Genomic DNA, 21,950 nt, shown 5'->3' on the forward strand with positions numbered 1-21,950 from the left:
GACAGGATTTTCTTTTCGGATACGACAATATCAATTCCGATCCACTAATCCTTCTTTACTGCATCCCTCACTCCCACTCATTGACGAATTCACACGGAAATTGCGTCGCTATGAAATACTATGTGTTCTAAAACATTTCCTTTTAAATCGAGTAACGTTTCTAAGGAATCCACAGGATTTTCTTTTGGGATACGACGATCACATTTCCGATCCACTAATCCTTCTTTACTTCATCCCTCACTCCCACTCATTGACGAATTCACACGGAAATTGCGTCGCTATGAAATACTATGGGTTCTATGACTTCTCCTTGTAAATCGAGTAACGTTTCTATGGAAACGACAGGATTTTCTTTTGGGATACGACAATCACATTTCCGATCCACTAATCCTTCTTTACTGCATCTCTCACTCCCACACATTGACGAATTAACACAGCAATTGCGTCGCAAAGAAATACTATGTGTTCTATGACTTCTCCTTCTAAATCGAGTATCGTTTCTATGGAAACGACTGGCTTTTCTTTTGCGATACGAGTATCTCCTTCTCGATGCACTATTCCTTCTTTATTGCATCCCTAGCTCCCTCACATTGACGAATTAACACAAACATTGAGTCGCTATGAAATACTAAGGGTTCTATGACTTCTCCTTCTAAATCGAGTAACGTTTCTATGGAAACGAAAGGATTTTCTTTTGGGATACGAAAATCACATTTCCGATCCACTAATCCTTCTTTACTGCATCCCTCACTCCCACTCATTGACGAATTCACACGGAAATTGCGTCGCTATGAAATACTATGGGTTCTATGACTTCTACTTCTAAATCGAGTAATGTTTCTATGGAAACGACAGGATTTTCTTTTATGATACGACAGTCAAATTTCCGATCAACTAAACCTTCTTTACTGCTTCCCTCACTCCAACTCATTGACGAATTCACACGGAAATTGCGTCGCTATGAAATACTATGTGGTCTATGACTTTTCGTTCTAAATCGAGTATCGTTTTTATGGAAACGACTGGCTTTTCTTTTGCAATACGAGTATCTCCTTCTCGATGCACTATTCCTTCTTTATTGCATCCCTAGCTAACTCACATTGACGAATTAACACAGAAATTGAGTCGCTATGAAATACTATGGGTTCTATGACTTCTCCTTCTAAATCGAGTTTCGTTTCTATGGAAACGACTGGCTTTTCTTTTGCGATACGAGTATCTCCTTCTCGATGCACTATTCCTTCTTTATTGCATCCCTAGCTCCCTCACATTGACGAATTAACACAGAAATTGAGTCGCTATGAAATACTATGGGTTCTATGACTTCTCCTTCTAAATCGAGTAACGTTTCTATGGAAACGACAGGATTTTCTTTTGGGATACGACAATCTCATTTCCGATCCACTAATCCTCCTTTACTGCATCCCTCACTCCCACTCATTGACGAATTCACACGGAAATTGCGTCGCTATGAAATACTATGGGTTCCATGACTTCTCCTTCTAAATCGAGTAACGTTTCTATGGAAACGACAGAATTTTCTTTTGGGATACGACAATCACATTTTCTATCCACTAATCCTTCTTTACTACATCCCTCACTCCCACACATTGACGAATTCACTTGGAAATTGCGTCGCTATGAAATACTATGGGTTCTATGACTTCTCCTTCTAAATCGAGTAACGTTTCTAAGGAAACGACAGGAATTTCTTTTGGGATACGACAATCACATTTCCGATCCACTAATCCTTCTTTACTGCATCCCTCACTCCCACTCATTGACGAATTCACACGGAAATTGCGTCGCTATGAAATACTATGGGTTCTATGACTTCTCCTTCTACATCGAGTAACGTTTCTATGGAAACGACAGGATTTTCTTTTGGGATACGACAGTCACATTTCCGATCCACTAATCCTTCTTCACTGCTTCCCTCACTCCCACTCATTGACGAATTCACACGGAAATTGCGTCGCTATGACATACTATGTGTTCTATGACTTTTCCTTCTAAATCGAGTATCGTTTTTATGGAAACGACTGGCTTTTCTTTTGCAATACGAGTATCTCCTTCTCGATGCACTATTCCTTCTTTATTGCATCCCTAGCTAACTCACATTGACGAATTAACACAGATATTGAGTCGCTATGAAATACTATGGGTTCTATGACTTCTCCTTCTAAGTCGAGTTTCGTTTGTATGGAAACGACTGGCTTTTCTTTAGCGATACGAGTATCGCCTTCTCGATGCACTATTCCTTCTTTATTGCATCCCTAGTTCCCTCACATTGACGAATTAACACAGAAATTGAGTCGCTATGAAATACTATGGGTTCTATGACTTCTCCTTCTAAATCGAGTAACGTTTCTATGGAAACGACAGGATTTTCTTTTGGGATACGACAATCACATTTCCTATCCACTAATCCTTCTTTACTGCACCCCTCACTCCCACACATTGACGAATTCACACGGAAATTGCGTCGCCATGAAATACTATTGGTTCTATGACTTCTCCTTCTAAATCGAGTAACGTTCCTATGGAAACGAAAGGATTTTCTTTTGGGATACGACAATCACATTTCCGATCCACTAATCCTTCTTTACTGCATCCCTCACTCCCACTCATTGACGAATTCACACGGAAATTGCGTCGCTATGAAATACTATGGGTTCGATGACATCTCCTAAAACGAGTAAGGTTTCTATGGAAACGACAGGATTTTCTTTTGGGATACGACAATCACATTTCCGATCCACTAATCCTTCTTTACTGCATCCCTCACTCCCACACATTGACAAATTCACAAGGATATTGCGTCGGTTTGAAATACTATGTTTTCTAAGACATTTCCTTCTAAATCGAGTAACGTTTCTATGGAAACGACAGGATTTTCTTTAGGGATACGACAATCACATTTCCGATCCACTAATCCTTCTTTACTGCATCCCTCACTCCCACACATTGACGAATTCACACGGAAATTGCGTCGCTATGAAATACTATGGGTTCTATGACATTTCCTTCTAAATCGAGTAACGTCTCTATGGAAACGACAGGATTTTCTTTTGGGATACGACAATCACACTTACGATCCACTAATCCTTCTTTACTGCATCCCTCACTCCCACTCATTGACGATTTCACACGGAAATTGCATCGCTATGAAATACTATGTGTTCTAAAACATTTCCTTCTAAATCGAGTAACGTTTCTATGGAAACGAAAGGATTTTCTTTTGGGATACGACAATGACATTTCTGATCCACTAATCCTTCTTTACTGCATCCCTCACTCCCACTCATTGACGAATTCACACGGAAATTGCGTCGCTATGAAATACTATGTGTTCTAAGACATTTCCTTTTAAATCGAGTAACGTTTCTATGGAAACGACAGGATTTTCTTTTGGGATACGACAATCTCATTTCCGATCCACTAATCCTTCTTTACTGCATCCCTCACTCCCACTCATTGAAGAATTCACACAGAAATTGCGTCGCTATGAAATACTATGTGTTCTAAGACATTTCCTTCTAAATCGAGTAACGTTTCTATGGAAACGACAGGATTTTCCTTTGGGATACGACAATCATATTTCCGATCCACTAATTATTCTTTACTGCATCCCTCACTCCCACACATTGACGAATTCACACGGAAATTGCGTCGCTATGAAATACTATGTGTTCTAAGACATTTCCTCCTAAATCGAGTAACGTTTCTTTGGAAACGACAGGATTTTCTTTTGGGATACGACAATCACATTTCCGATCCACTAATCCTTCTTTACTGCATCCCTCACTAGTACACATTGACGAATTCACACGGAAATCGCGTCGCTATGAAATACGTTGGGTTCTATGACCTCTCCTTCTAAATCGAGTAACGTTTCTATGGAAACGACAGGATTTTCTTTTGGGATACAACAATCTTATTTCTGATCCACTAATCCTTCTTTACTGCATCCCTCACTCCCACACATTGACGAATTCACACGGACATTGCGTCGCTATGAAATACAATGTGTTCTAAGACATTTCCTTCTAAATCGAGTAACGTTTCTATGGAAACGACAGGATTTTCTTTTGGGATACGAAAATCTCATTTCCGATCCCTTAATCCTTCTTTACTGCATCCCTCACTCCCACTCATTGACGAATTCACACGGAAATTGCGTCGCTATGAAATACTACGGGTTCTATGACTTCTCCTTTTAAATCGAGTAACGTTTCTATGGAAACGACAGGATTTTCTTTTGGGATACGACAATCACTTTTCCGATCCACTAATCCTTCTTTACTGCATCCCTCACTCCTACACATTGACGAAATCACACGGAAATTGCGTCGCTATGTAATACTATGGGTTCTATGACTTCTCCTTCAAAATCGAGTAACGTTTCTATGGAAACGACAGGATTTTCTTTTGGGATACGACAATCTCATTTCCGATCCACTAATCCTTCTTTACTGTATCCCTCACTCCCACACATTAACGAATTCACACGGAAATTGTGTCGCTATGAAATACTGTGTGTTCTAAGACATTTCATTCTAAATCGAGTAATGTTTCTATGGAAACGACAGGATTTTCTTTTGGGATACGACAATCTCATTTCCGATTCACTAATCCTTCTTTACTGCATCCCTCACTCCCACTCATTGACGAATTCACACGGAAATTGCGTCGCTATGAAATACTATGGGTTCTATGACTTCTACTTCTAAATCGAGTAACGTTTCTATGGAAACGACAGGATTTTCTTTTGGGATACGACAATCTCATTTCCGATCCACTAATCCTTCTTTACTGCATCCCTCACTCCCACACATTGACGAAATCACACGGAAATTGCGTCGCTATGAAATACTATGGGTTCTATGACTTCTCCTTCTAAATCGAGTATCATTTGTATGGAAACGACTGGCTTTTCTTTTGCGATACGAGTATCTCCTTCTCGATGCACTATTCCTTCTTTATTGCATTGCTAGCTCCCTCACATTGACGAATTAACACAGAAATTGAGTCGCTATGAAATACTATGGGTTCTATGACTTCTCCTTGTAAATCGAGTAACGTTTCTATGGAAGCGACAGGATTTTCTTTTGGGATACGACAATCTCATTACCGATCCACTAATCCTTCTTTACTTCATCCCTCACTCCCACACATTGACGAATTCACACGGAAATTGCGTCGCTATGAAATACTACGTGTTCTAAGACATTTCCTTTTAAATCGAGTAACGTTTCTATGGAAACGACAGGATTTTCTTTTCGGATACGACAATATCAATTCCGATCCACTAATCCTTCTTTACTGCATCCCTCACTCCCACTCATTGACGAATTCACACGGAAATTGCGTCGCTATGAAATACTATGTGTTCTAAAACATTTCCTTTTAAATCGAGTAACGTTTCTAAGGAATCCACAGGATTTTCTTTTGGGATACGACGATCACATTTCCGATCCACTAATCCTTCTTTACTTCATCCCTCACTCCCACTCATTGACGAATTCACACGGAAATTGCGTCGCTATGAAATACTATGGGTTCTATGACTTCTCCTTGTAAATCGAGTAACGTTTCTATGGAAACGACAGGATTTTCTTTTGGGATACGACAATCACATTTCCGATCCACTAATCCTTCTTTACTGCATCTCTCACTCCCACACATTGACGAATTAACACAGCAATTGCGTCGCAAAGAAATACTATGTGTTCTATGACTTCTCCTTCTAAATCGAGTATCGTTTCTATGGAAACGACTGGCTTTTCTTTTGCGATACGAGTATCTCCTTCTCGATGCACTATTCCTTCTTTATTGCATCCCTAGCTCCCTCACATTGACGAATTAACACAAACATTGAGTCGCTATGAAATACTAAGGGTTCTATGACTTCTCCTTCTAAATCGAGTAACGTTTCTATGGAAACGAAAGGATTTTCTTTTGGGATACGAAAATCACATTTCCGATCCACTAATCCTTCTTTACTGCATCCCTCACTCCCACTCATTGACGAATTCACACGGAAATTGGGTCGCTATGAAATACTATGGGTTCTATGACTTCTACTTCTAAATCGAGTAATGTTTCTATGGAAACGACAGGATTTTCTTTTATGATACGACAGTCAAATTTCCGATCAACTAAACCTTCTTTACTGCTTCCCTCACTCCAACTCATTGACGAATTAACACGGAAATTGCGTCGCTATGAAATACTATGTGGTCTATGACTTTTCGTTCTAAATCGAGTATCGTTTTTATGGAAACGACTGGCTTTTCTTTTGCAATACGAGTATCTCCTTCTCGATGCACTATTCCTTCTTTATTGCATCCCTAGCTAACTCACATTGACGAATTAACACAGAAATTGAGTCGCTATGAAATACTATGGGTTCTATGACTTCTCCTTCTAAATCGAGTTTCGTTTCTATGGAAACGACTGGCTTTTCTTTTGCGATACGAGTATCTCCTTCTCGATGCACTATTCCTTCTTTATTGCATCCCTAGCTCCCTCACATTGACGAATTAACACAGAAATTGAGTCGCGATGAAATACTATGGGTTCTATGACTTCTCCTTCTAAATCGAGTAACGTTTCTATGGAAACGACAGGATTTTCTTTTGGGATACGACAATCTCATTTCCGATCCACTAATCCTCCTTTACTGCATCCCTCACTCCCACTCATTGACGAATTCACACGGAAATTGCGTCGCTATGAAATACTATGGGTTCCATGACTTCTCCTTCTAAATCGAGTAACGTTTCTACGGAAACGACAGAATTTTCTTTTGGGATACGACAATCACATTTTCTATCCACTAATCCTTCTTTACTACATCCCTCACTCCCACACATTGACGAATTCACTTGGAAATTGCGTCGCTATGAAATACTATGGGTTCTATGACTTCTCCTTCTAAATCGAGTAACGTTTCTAAGGAAACGACAGGAATTTCTTTTGGGATACGACAATCACATTTCCGATCCACTAATCCTTCTTTACTGCATCCCTCACTCCCACTCATTGACGAATTCACACGGAAATTGCGTCGCTATGAAATACTATGGGTTCTATGACTTCTCCTTCTACATCGAGTAACGTTTCTATGGAAACGACAGGATTTTCTTTTGGGATACGACAGTCACATTTCCGATCCACTAATCCTTCTTCACTGCTTCCCTCACTCCCACTCATTGACGAATTCACACGGAAATTGCGTCGCTATGACATACTATGTGTTCTATGACTTTTCCTTCTAAATCGAGTATCGTTTTTATGGAAACGACTGGCTTTTCTTTTGCAATACGAGTATCTCCTTCTCGATGCACTATTCCTTCTTTATTGCATCCCTAGCTAACTCACATTGACGAATTAACACAGATATTGAGTCGCTATGAAATACTATGGGTTCTATGACTTCTCCTTCTAAGTCGAGTTTCGTTTGTATGGAAACGACTGGCTTTTCTTTAGCGATACGAGTATCGCCTTCTCGATGCACTATTCCTTCTTTATTGCATCCCTAGTTCCCTCACATTGACGAATTAACACAGAAATTGAGTCGCTATGAAATACTATGGGTTCTATGACTTCTCCTTCTAAATCGAGTAACGTTTCAATGGAAACGACAGGATTTTCTTTTGGGATACGACAATCACATTTCCTATCCACTAATCCTTCTTTACTGCACCCCTCACTCCCACACATTGACGAATTCACACGGAAATTGCGTCGCCATGAAATACTATTGGTTCTATGACTTCTCCTTCTAAATCGAGTAACGTTCCTATGGAAACGAAAGGATTTTCTTTTGGGATACGACAATCACATTTCCGATCCACTAATCCTTCTTTACTGCATCCCTCACTCCCACTCATTGACGAATTCACACGGAAATTGCGTCGCTATGAAATACTATGGGTTCGATGACATCTCCTAAAACGAGTAAGGTTTCTATGGAAACGACAGGATTTTCTTTTGGGATACGACAATCACATTTCCGATCCACTAATCCTTCTTTACTGCATCCCTCACTCCCACACATTGACAAATTCACAAGGATATTGCGTCGGTTTGAAATACTATGTTTTCTAAGACATTTCCTTCTAAATCGAGTAACGTTTCTATGGAAACGACAGGATTTTCTTTAGGGATACGACAATCACATTTCCGATCCACTAATCCTTCTTTACTGCATCCCTCACTCCCACACATTGACGAATTCACACGGAAATTGCGTCGCTATGAAATACTATGGGTTCTATGACATTTCCTTCTAAATCGAGTAACGTCTCTATGGAAACGACAGGATTTTCTTTTGGGATACGACAATCACACTTACGATCCACTAATCCTTCTTTACTGCATCCCTCACTCCCACTCATTGACGATTTCACACGGAAATTGCATCGCTATGAAATACTATGTGTTCTAAAACATTTCCTTCTAAATCGAGTAACGTTTCTATGGAAACGAAAGGATTTTCTTTTGGGATACGACAATGACATTTCTGATCCACTAATCCTTCTTTACTGCATCCCTCACTCCCACTCATTGACGAATTCACACGGAAATTGCGTCGCTATGAAATACTATGTGTTCTAAGACATTTCCTTTTAAATCGAGTAACGTTTCTATGGAAACGACAGGATTTTCTTTTGGGATACGACAATCTCATTTCCGATCCACTAATCCTTCTTTACTGCATCCCTCACTCCCACTCATTGAAGAATTCACACAGAAATTGCGTCGCTATGAAATACTATGTGTTCTAAGACATTTCCTTCTAAATCGAGTAACGTTTCTATGGAAACGACAGGATTTTCCTTTGGGATACGACAATCATATTTCCGATCCACTAATTATTCTTTACTGCATCCCTCACTCCCACACATTGACGAATTCACACGGAAATTGCGTCGCTATGAAATACTATGTGTTCTAAGACATTTCCTCCTAAATCGAGTAACGTTTCTTTGGAAACGACAGGATTTTCTTTTGGGATACGACAATCACATTTCCGATCCACTAATCCTTCTTTACTGCATCCCTCACTCCTACACATTGACGAATTCACACGGAAATCGCGTCGCTATGAAATACGTTGGGTTCTATGACCTCTCCTTCTAAATCGAGTAACGTTTCTATGGAAACGACAGGATTTTCTTTTGGGATACAACAATCTTATTTCTGATCCACTAATCCTTCTTTACTGCATCCCTCACTCCCACACATTGACGAATTCACACGGACATTGCGTCGCTATGAAATACAATGTGTTCTAAGACATTTCCTTCTAAATCGAGTAACGTTTCTATGGAAACGACAGGATTTTCTTTTGGGATACGAAAATCTCATTTCCGATCCCTTAATCCTTCTTTACTGCATCCCTCACTCCCACTCATTGACGAATTCACACGGAAATTGCGTCGCTATGAAATACTACGGGTTCTATGACTTCTCCTTTTAAATCGAGTAACGTTTCTATGGAAACGACAGGATTTTCTTTTGGGATACGACAATCACTTTTCCGATCCACTAATCCTTCTTTACTGCATCCCTCACTCCTACACATTGACGAAATCACACGGATATTGCGTCGCTATGTAATACTATGGGTTCTATGACTTCTCCTTCAAAATCGAGTAACGTTCCTATGGAAACGACAGGATTTTCTTTTGGGATACGACAATCTCATTTCCGATCCACTAATCCTTCTTTACTGCATCCCTCACTCCCACACATTAACGAATTCACACGGAAATTGTGTCGCTATGAAATACTGTGTGTTCTAAGACATTTCATTCTAAATCGAGTAATGTTTCTATGGAAACGACAGGATTTTCTTTTTTGATACGACAATCTCATTTCCGATTCACTAATCCTTCTTTACTGCATCCCTCACTCCCACACATTGACCCCACACAATGACGAATTCACACGGAAATTGTGTCGCTATGAAATACTATGGGTTCTATGACTTCTCTTTCTAAATCGAGTATCGTTTGTATGGAAACGACTGGCTTTTCTTTTGCGATACGAGTATCTCCTTCTCGATGCACTATTCCTTCTTTATTGCATTGCTAGCTCCCTCACATTGACGAATTAACACAGAAATTGAGTCGCTATGAAATACTTTGGGTTCTATGACTTCTCCTTGTAAATCGAGTAACGTTTCTATGGAAACGACAGCATTTTCTTTTGGGATACGACAATCTCATTTCCGACCCACTAATCCATCTTTACTGCATCCCTCACTCCCACACATTGACGAATTCACACGGAAATTGCGTCGCTATGAAATACTATGTGTTCTAAGACATTTCCTTCTAAATCGAGTAACGTTTCTATGGAAACGACAGGATTTTCTTTTCGGATACGACAATATCATTTCCGATCCACTAATCCTTCTTTACTGCATCCCTCACTCCCACTCATTGACGAATTCACACGGAAATTGCGTCGCTAAGAAATACTATGTGTTCTAAAACATTTCCTTTTAAATCGAGTAACGTTTCTATGGAATCGAGAGGATTTTCTTTTGGGATACGACGATCACATTTCCGATCCACTAATCCTTCTTTACTTCATCCCTCACTCCCACTCATTGACGAATTCACACGGAAATTGCGTCGCTATGAAATACTATGGGTTCTATGACTTCTCCTTGTAAATCGAGTAACGTTTCTATGGAAACGACAGGATTTTCTTTTGGGATACGACAATCACATTTCCGATCCACTAATCCTTCTTTACTGCATCCCTCACTCCCACACATTGACGAATTAACACAGCAAATGCGTCGCAAAGAAATACTATGGGTTCTATGACTTCTCCTTCTAAATCGAGTATCGTTTCTATGGAAACGACTGGCTTTTCTTTTGCGATACGGGTATCTCCTTCTCGATGCACTATTCCTTCTCTATTGCATCCCTAGCTCCCTCACATTGACGAATTAACACAAACATTGAGTCGCTATGAAATACTAAGGGTTCTATGACTTCTCCTTCTAAATCGAGTAACGTTTCTATGGAAACGAACGGATTTTCTTTTGGGATACGAAAATCACATTTCCGATCCACTAATCCTTCTTTACTGCATCCCTCACTTCCACTCATTGACGAATTCACACGGAAATTGCGTCGCTATAAAATACTATGGGTCCTATGACTTCTACTTCTAAATCGAGTAACGTTTCTATGGAAACGACAGGATTTTCTTTTATGATACGACAGTCACATTTCCGATCCACTAAACCTTCTTTACTGCTTCCCTCACTCCAACTCATTGACGAATTTACACGGAAATTGCGTCGCTATGAAATACTATGTGGTCTATGACTTTTCCCTCTAAATCGACTATCGTTTTTATGGAAACGACTGGCTTTTCTTTTGCAATACGAGTATCTCCTTCTCGATGCACTATTCCTTCTTTATTGCATCCCTAGCTAACTCACATTGACGAATTAACACAGAAATTGAGTCGCTATGAAATACAATGGGTTCTATGACTTCTCCTTCTAAATCGAGTTTCGTTTCTATGGAAACGACTGTCTTTTCTTTTGCGATACGAGTATCTCCTTCTCGATGCAGTATTCCTTCTTTATTGCATCCATAGCTCCCTCACATTGACGAATTAACACAGAAATTGAGTCGCTATGAAATACTATGGGTTCTATGACTTCTCCTTCTAAATCGAGTAACGTTTCTATGGAAACGACAGGATTTTCTTTTGGGATACGATAATCTCATTTCCGATCCACTAATCCTCCTTTACTGCATCCCTCACTCCCACTCATTGACGAATTCACACGGAAATTGCGTCTCTATGAAATAGTATGGGTTCCATGACATCTCCTTCTAAATCGAGTAACGTTTCTATGGAAACGACAGGATTTTCTTTTGGGATACGACAATCTCATTTCCGATCCACTAATCCTTCTTTACTGCATCCCTCACTCCCACACATTGACGAATTCACACGGAATTTGCGTCGCTATGAAATACTATGTGTTCTAAGACAGTTCCGTCTGAATCGAGTAACGTTTCTATGGAAACGACAGGATTATAATTTGGGATACGACAATCTCATTTCCGATCCACTAATCCTTCTTTACTGCATCCCTCACTCCCACTCATTGACGAATTCAAACGGAAATTTCGTCGCTACGAAATACTACGGGTTGGATGACTTCTCCTTCTAAATCGAATAAGGTTTCTATGGAAACGACAGGATTTTCTTTTGGGATACGACAATCACATTTCCGATCCACTAATCCTTCTTTACTGCATCCCTCACTCCCACACATTGACAAGTTCACAGGGATATTGCGTCGCTTTGAAATACTATGTTTTCTAAGACATTTCCTTCTAAATCGAGTAACGTTTCTATGGAAACGACAGGATTTTCTTTTGGGATACGACAATCACATTTCCGATCCACCAATCCTTCTTTACTGCATCCCTCACTCCCACACATTGACGAATTCACAAGGAAATTGCGTCGCTATGAAATACTATGGGTTCTATGACTTCTCCTTGTAAATCGAGTAACGTCTCTATGGAAACGACAGGATTTACTTTTGGGATACAACAATCACATTACCGATCCACTAATCCTTCTTTACTGCATCCCTCACTCCCACTCATTGACGAATTCACACGGAAATTGCATCGCTATGAAATACCATGTGTTCTATAACATTTCCTTCTAAATCGAGTAACGTTTCTATGGAAACGACAGGATTTTCTTTTGGGATACGACAATCTCATTTCCGATCCACTAATCCTTCTTTACTGCATCCCTCACTCCAACTCATTGACGAATTCACACGGAAATTGCGTCGCTATGAAATACTATGTGTTCTAAGACATTTCCTTTTAAATCGAGTAACGTTTCTATGGAAACGACAGGATTTTCTTTTGGGATACGACAATCTCATTTCCGATACACTAATCCTTCTTTACTGCATCCTTCACTCCCACTCATTGACGAATTCACACAGAAATTGCGTCGCTATGAAATACTATGTGTTCTAAGACATTTCCTTCTAAATCGAGTAACGTTTCTATGGAAACGACAGGATTTTCTTTTGGGATACGACAATCTTATTTCCGATCTACTACTCCTTCTTTACTGCATCCCTCACTCCCACACATTGACGAATTCACACGGAAATTGCGTCGCTATGAAATACTATGTGTTCTAAGACATTTCCTTCTAAATCGAGTAACGTTTCTATGGAAACGACAGGATTTTCTTTTGGGATACGACAATCTCATTTCCGATCCACTAATCCTCCTTTACTGCATCCCTCACTCCCACTCATTGACGAATTAACACGGAAATTGCGTCGCTATGAAATACTATGGGTTCCATGCCTTCTCCTTCTAAATCGAGTAACGTTTCTATGGAAACGACAGGATTTTCTTTTGGGATACGACAATCTCATTTCCGATCCACTAATCCTTCTTTACTGCATCCCTCACTCCCACACATTGACGAATTCACACGGAAATTGCGTCGCTATGATATACTATGTGTTCTAAGACATTTCCTTCTAAATCGAGTAACGTTTCTATGGAAACGACAAGATTTTCTTTTGGGATACGACAATCTCATTACCGATCCACTAATCGTTCTTTACTGCATCCCTCACTCCCACTCATTGACGAATTCACACGGAAATTGCGTCGCTATGAAATACTATGGGTTCTATGACTTCTCCTTCTAAATCGAGTAACGTTTCTATGGAAACGACAGGATTTTCTTTTGGGATACGACAATCACATTTCCGATACACTAATCCTTCTTTACTGCATCCCTCACTCCCACACATTGACAAATTCACACGGAAATTGCGTCGCTATGAAATACTATGTGTTCAAAGACATTCCCTTCTAAATCGAGTAACGATTCTATGGAAACGACAGGATTTTCCTTTGGGATACGACAATCACTTTTCCGATTCACTAATCCTTCTTTACTGCATCCCTCACACCCACACATTGACGAATTCACACGGAAATTGCGTCGCTATGAAATACTATGGGTTCTATGACTTCTCCTTCAAAATTGAGTAACGTTTCTATGTAAACGACAGGATTTTCTTTTCGGATACGACAATCTCATTTCCGATCTACTAATCCTTCTTTACTGCATCCCTCACTCCCACACATTGACGAATTCACTCGGAAATTGCGTCGCTATGAAATACTGTGTGTTTTAAGACATTTCATTCTAAATCGAGTAACGTTTCTATGGAAACGACAGGTTTTACTTTGCGATACGACAATCACATTTCCGATCCACTAATCCTTCTTTACTGCATCCCTCACTCCCACTCATTGACGAATTCACACTGAAATTGCGTCGCTATGAAATACTATGTGTTCTAAAATATTTCCTTCCAAGTCGAGTAACGTTTCTATGGAAACGACAGGATTTTATTTTGTGATCCGACAATCTCATTTCCGATCCACTAATCCTTCTTTACTGCATCCCTCACTCCCACTCATTGACGAATTCACACAGAAATTGCGTCGCTATGAGATACTATGTGTTCTAAGACATTTCCTTCTAAATCGAGTAACGTTTCTACGGAAACGACAGGATTTTCTTTTGGGATACGACAATCTCATTTCCGATCCACTATTCCTTCTTTACTGCATCCCTCACTCCCACTCATTGACAAATTCACACGGAAATTGCGTCGCTATGAAATACTATGTGTTCAAAGGCATTTCCTTCTAAATCGAGTAACGTTTCTATGGAAACGACAGGATTTTCTTTTGGGATACGACAGTCTCATTTCCGATCCACTAATCCTTCTTTACTGCATCCGTCACTCCCACTCATTGACGAATTCACACAGAAATTGCGTCGCTATGAAATACTATGTGTTCTAAGACATTTCCTTCTAAATCGAGTAACGTTTCTATGGAAACGACAGCATTTTCTTTTGGGATACGTCAATCACATTTCCGATCCACTAATCCTTCTTTACTGCATCCCTCACTCCCACACATTGACGAATTCACACGGAAATTGCGTCGCTATGTAATACTATGGGTTCTATGACTTCTCCTTCTAAATCGAGTAACGTTTCTATGGAAACGACAGGATTTTCTTTTGGGATACGACAATCTCATTTCCGATCCACTAATCCTTCTTTACTGCATCCCTCACTCCCACACATTGACGAATTCACACGGAAATTGCGTCGCTATGAAATACTGTGTGATCTAAGACATTTCATTCTAAATCGAGTAATGTTTCTATGGAAACGACAAGATTTTCTTTTGGGATACGACAATCTCATTTCCGATTCACTAATCCTTCTTTACTGCATCCCTCACTCCCACACATTGACGAATTCACACGGAAATTGCGTCGCTATGAAATACTGTGTGATCTAAGACATTTCATTCTAAATCGAGTAATGTTTCTATGGAAACGACAGGATTTTCTTTTGGGATACGACAATCTCATTTCCGATTCACTAATCCTTCTTTACTGCATCCCTCACTCCCACACATTGATCCCACACATTGACGAATTCACACGGAAATTGCGTCGCTATGAAATACTATGTGTTCTATGACTTCTCCTTCTAAATCGAGTAAGGTTTCTATGGAAACGACAGGATTTTCCTTTGGGATACGACAATCACTTTTCCGATCCACTAATCCTTCTTTACTGCATCCCTCACTCCCACACATTGACGAATTCACACGGAAATTGCGTCGCTATGTAATACTATGGGTTCTATGACTTCTCCTTCAAAATTGAGTAACGTTTCTATGGAAACGACAGGATTTTCTTTTGGGATACGACAATCTCATTTCCGATCTACTAATCCTTCCTTACTGCATCCCTCACTCCCACACATTGACGAATTCACTCGGAAATTGCGTCGCTTTGAAATATTGTGTGTTCTAAGACATTTCATTCTAAATCGAGTAACGTTTCTATGGAAACGACAGGTTTTACTTTGGGATACGACAATCTGATTTCCGATCCACTAATCCTTCCTTACTGCATCCCTCACTCCCACTCATTGACGAATTCACACGGAAATTGCGACGCTATGAAATACTATGTGTTCTAAAACATTTCCTTCCAAGTCGAGTAACGTTTCTATGGAAACGACAGGATTTTCTTTTGGGATACGACAATCTCATTTCCGATCCACTAATCCTTCTTTACTGCATCCCTCACTCCCACTCATTGACGAATTCACGCAGAAATTGCGTCGCTATGAAATACTATGTGTTCTAAGACATTTCCTTCTAAATCGAGTAACGTTTCTATGGAAACGACAGTATTTTCTTTTGGGATACGACAATCTCATTTCCGATTCACTAATCCTTCTTTACTGCATCCCACACTCGCACACATTGACCCCACACATTGACGAATTCACACGGAAATTGCGTCGCTATGAAATACTATGTGTTCTATGACTTCTCCTTCTAAATCGAGTAAGGTTTCTATGGAAACGACAGGATTTTCCTTTGGGATACGACAATCACTTTTCCGATCCACTAATCCTTCTTTACTGCATCCCTCACTCCCACACATTGACGAATTCACACGGAAATTGCGTCGCTATGAAATACTATGGGTTCTATGACTTCTCCTTCAAAATTGAGTAACGTTTCTATGGAAACGACAGGATTTTCTTTTGGGATACGACAATCTCATTTCCGATCTACTAATCCTTCCTTACTGCATCCGTCACTCCCACACATTGACGAATTCACTCGGAAATTGCGTCGCTATGAAATACTGTGTGTTCTAAGACATTTCATTCTAAATCGAGTAACGTTTCTATGGAAACGACAGGTTTTACTTTGGGATACGACAATCTGATTTCCGATCCACTAATCCTTCCTTACTGCATCCCTCACTCCCACTCATTGTCGAATTCACACGGAAATTGCGACGCTATGAAATACTATGTGTTCTAAAACATTTCCTTCCAAGTCGAGTAACGTTTCTATGGAAACGACAGGATTTTCTTTTGGGATACGACAATCTCATTTCCGATCCACTAATCCTTCTTTACTGCATCCCTCACTCCCACTCATTGACGAATTCACGCAGAAATTGCGTCGCTATGAAATACTATGTGTTCTAAGACATTTCCTTCTAAATCGAGTAACGTTTCTATGGAAACGACAGGATTTTCTTTTGGGATACGACAATCTCATTTCCGATCCACTAATCCTTCTTTACTGCATCCCTCACTCCCACTGATTGACGAATTCACACGGAAATGCGTCGCTATGAAATACTATGTGTTCAAAGGCATTTCCTTCTAAATCGAGTAACGTTTCTATGGAAACGACAGCATTTTCTTTTGGGATACGTCAATCACATTTCCGATCCACTAATCCTTCTTTACTGCATCCCTCACTCCCACACATTGACGAATTCACACGGAAATTGCGTCGCTATGTAATACTATGGGTTCTATGACTTCTCCTTCTAAATCGAGTAACGTTTCTATGGAAACGACAGGATTTTCTTTTGCGATACGACAATCTCATTTCCGATCAACTAATCCTTCTTTACTGCATCCCTCACTCCCACACATTGACGAATTCACACGGAAATTGCGTCGCTATGAAATACTGTGTGATCTTAGACATTTCATTCTAAATCGAGTAATGTTTCTATGGAAACGACAGGATTTTCTTTTGGGATACGACAATCTCATTTCCGATCCGCTAATCCTTCTTTACTGCATCCGACACTCCCACACATTGACGAATTCGCACGGAAATTGCGTCGCTATGAAATACTGTGTGATCTAAGACATTTCATTCTAAATCGAGTAATGTTTCTATGGAAACGACAGGATTTTCTTTTGGGATACGACAATCTCATTTCCGATTCACTAATCCTTCTTTACTGCATCCCTCACTCCCACACATTGACCCCACACATTGACGAATTCACACGGAAATTGCGTCGCTATGAAATACTATGTGTTCTATGACTTCTCCTTCTAAATCGAGTAAGGTTTCTATGGAAACGACAGGATTATCCTTTGGGATACGACAATCACTTTTCCGATCCACTAATCCTTCTTTACTGCATCCCTCACTCCCACACATTGACGAAATCACACGGAAATTGCGTCGCTATGAAATACTATGGGTTCTATGACTTCTCCTTCAAAATTGAGTAACGTTTCTATGGAAACGACAGGATTTTCTTTTGGGATACGACAATCTCATTTCCGATCTACTAATCCTTCTTTACTGCATCCCTCACTCCCACACATTGACGAATTCACTCGGAAATTGCGTCGCTATGAAATACTGTGTGTTCTAAGACATTTCATTCTAAATCGAGAAACGTTTCTATGGAAACGACAGGTTTTACTTTGGGATACGACAATCTGATTTCCGATCCACTAATCCTTCCTTACTGCATCCCTCACTCCCACTCATTGTCGAATTCACACGGAAATTGCGACGCTATGAAATACTATGTGTTCTAAAACATTTCCTTCCAAGTCGAGTAACGTTTCTATGGAAACGACAGGATTTTCTTTTGGGATACGACAATCTCATTTCCGATCCACTAATCCTTCTTTACTGCATCCCTCATCCCACTCATTGACGAATTCACGCAGAAATTGCGTCGCTATGAAATACTATGTGTTCTAAGACATTTCCTTCTAAATCGAGTAACGTTTCTATGGAAACGACAGGATTTTCTTTTGGGATACGACAATCTCATTTCCGATCCACTAATCCTTCTTTACTGCATCCCTCACTCCCACTCATTGACGAATTCACGCAGAAATTGCATCGCTATGAAATACTATGTGTTCTAAGACATTTCCTTCTAAATCGAGTAACGTTTCTATGGAAACGACAGGATTTTCTTTTGGGATACGACAATCTCATTTCCGATTCACTAATCCTTCTTTACTGCATCCCACACTCCCACACATTGACCCCACACATTGACGAATTCACACGGAAATTGCGTCGCTATGAAATACTATGTGTTCTATGACTTCTCCTTCTAAATCGAGTAAGGTTTCTATGGAAACGACAGGATTTTCCTTTGGGATACGACAATCACTTTTCCGATCCACTAATCCTTCTTTACTGCATCCCTCACTCCCACACATTGACGAATTCACACGGAAATTGCGTCGCTATGAAATACTATGGGTTCTATGACTTCTCCTTCAAAATTGAGTAACGTTTCTATGGAAACGACAGGATTTTCTTTTGGGATACGACAATCTCATTTCCGATCTACTAATCCTTCCTTACTGCATCCGTCACTCCCACACATTGACGAATTCACTCGGAAATTGCGTCGCTATGAAATACTGTGTGTTCTAAGACATTTCATTCTAAATCGAGTAACGTTTCTATGGAAACGACAGGTTTTACTTTGGGATACGACAATCTGATTTCCGATCCACTAATCCTTCCTTACTGCATCCCTCACTCCCACTCATTGTCGAATTCACACGGAAATTGCGACGCTATGAAATACTATGTGTTCTAAAACATTTCCTTCCAAGTCGAGTAACGTTTCTATGGAAACGACAGGATTTTCTTTTGGGATACGACAATCTCATTTCCGATCCACTAATCCTTCTTTACTGCATCCCTCACTCCCACTCATTGACGAATTCACGCAGAAATTGCGTCGCTATGAAATACTATGTGTTCTAAGACATTTCCTTCTAAATCGAGTAACGTTTCTATGGAAACGACAGGATTTTCTTTTGGGATACGACAATCTCATTTCCGATCCACTAATCCTTCTTTACTGCATCCCTCACACCCACTCATTGACGAATTCACACGGAAATGCGTCGCTATGAAATACTATGTGTTCAAAGGCATTTCCTTCTAAATCGAGTAACGTTTCTATGGAAACGACAGCATTTTCTTTTGGGATACGTCAATCACATTTCCGATCCACTAATCCTTCTTTACTGCATCCCTCACTCCCACACATTGACGAATTCACACGGAAATTGCGTCGCTATGTAATACTATGGGTTCTATGACTTCTCCTTCTAAATCGAGTAACGTTTCTATGGAAACGACAGGATTTTCTTTTGCGATACGACAATCTCATTTCCGATCCACTAATCCTTCTTTACTGCATCCCTCACTCCCACACATTGACGAATTCACACGGAAATTGCGTCGCTATGAAATACTGTGTGATCTAAGACATTTCATTCTAAATCGAGTAATGTTTCTATGGAAACGACAGGATTTTCTTTTGGGATACGACAATCTCATTTCCGATCCGCTAATCCTTCTTTACTGCATCCGACACTCCCACACATTGACGAATTCGCACGGAAATTGCGTCGCTATGAAATACTGTGTGATCTAAGACATTTCATTCTAAATCGAGTAATGTTTCTATGGAAACGACAGGATTTTCTTTTGGGATACGACAATCTCATTTCCGATTCACTAATCCTTCTTTACTGCATCCCTCACTCCCACACATTGACCCCACACATTGACGAATTCACACGGAAATTGCGTCGCTATGAAATACTATGTGTTCTATGACTTCTCCTTCTAAATCGAGTAAGGTTTCTATGGAAACGACAGGATTATCCTTTGGGATACGACAATCACTTTTCCGATCCACTAATCCTTCTTTACTGCATCCCTCACTCCCACACATTGACGAAATCACACGGAAATTGCGTCGCTATGAAATACTATGGGTTCTATGACTTCTCCTTCAAAATTGAGTAACGTTTCTATGGAAACGACAGGATTTTCTTTTGGGATACGACAATCTCATTTCCGATCTACTAATCCTTCTTTACTGCATCCCTCACTCCCACACATTGACGAATTCACTCGGAAATTGCGTCGCTATGAAATACTGTGTGTTCTAAGACATTTCATTCTAAATCGAGAAACGTTTCTATGGAAACGACAGGTTTTACTTTGGGATACGACAATCTGATTTCCGATCCACTAATCCTTCCTTACTGCATCCCTCACTCCCACTCATTGTCGAATTCACACGGAAATTGCGACGCTATGAAATACTATGTGTTCTAAAACATTTCCTTCCAAGTCGAGTAACGTTTCTATGGAAACGACAGGATTTTCTTTTGGGATACGACAATCTCATTTCCGATCCACTAATCCTTCTTTACTGCATCCCTCACTCCCACTCATTGACGAATTCACACGGAAATTGCGTCGCTATGAAATACTATGTGTTCTAAGACATTTCCTTCTAAATCGAGTAACGTTTCTATGGAAACGACAGCATTTTCTTTTGGGATACGTCAATCACATTTCCGATCCACTAATCCTTCTTTACTGCATCCCTCACTCCCACACATTGACGAATTCACACGGAAATTGCGTCGCTATGTAATACTATGGGTTCTATGACTTCTCCTTCTAAATCGAGTAACGTTTCTATGGAAACGACAGGATTTTCTTTTGGGATAAGACAATCTCATTTCCGATCCACTAATCCTTCTTTACTGCATCCCTCACTCCCACACATTGACGAATTCACACGGAAATTGCTTCGCTATGAAATACTGTGTGATCTAAGACATTTCATTCTAAATCGTGTAATGTTTCTATGGAAACGACAGGATTTTCTTTTGGGATACGACAATCTCATTTCCGATCCGCTAATCCTTCTTTACTGCATCCGACACTCCCACACATTGACGAATTCGCACGGAAATTGCGTCGCTATGAAATACTGTGTGATCTAAGACATTTCATTCTAAATCGAGTAATGTTTCTATGGAAACGACAGGATTTTCTTTTGGGATACGACAATCTCATTTCCGATTCACTAATCCTTCTTTACTGCATCCCTCACTCCCACACATTGACCCCACACATTGACGAATTCACACGGAAATTGCGTCGCTATGA

The sequence above is a fragment of the Schistocerca serialis genome, chromosome 7 (assembly GCF_023864345.2).
Source record: "Schistocerca serialis cubense isolate TAMUIC-IGC-003099 chromosome 7, iqSchSeri2.2, whole genome shotgun sequence".
In the NCBI taxonomy this organism is placed as follows: Eukaryota; Metazoa; Arthropoda; class Insecta; order Orthoptera; family Acrididae; genus Schistocerca; species Schistocerca serialis.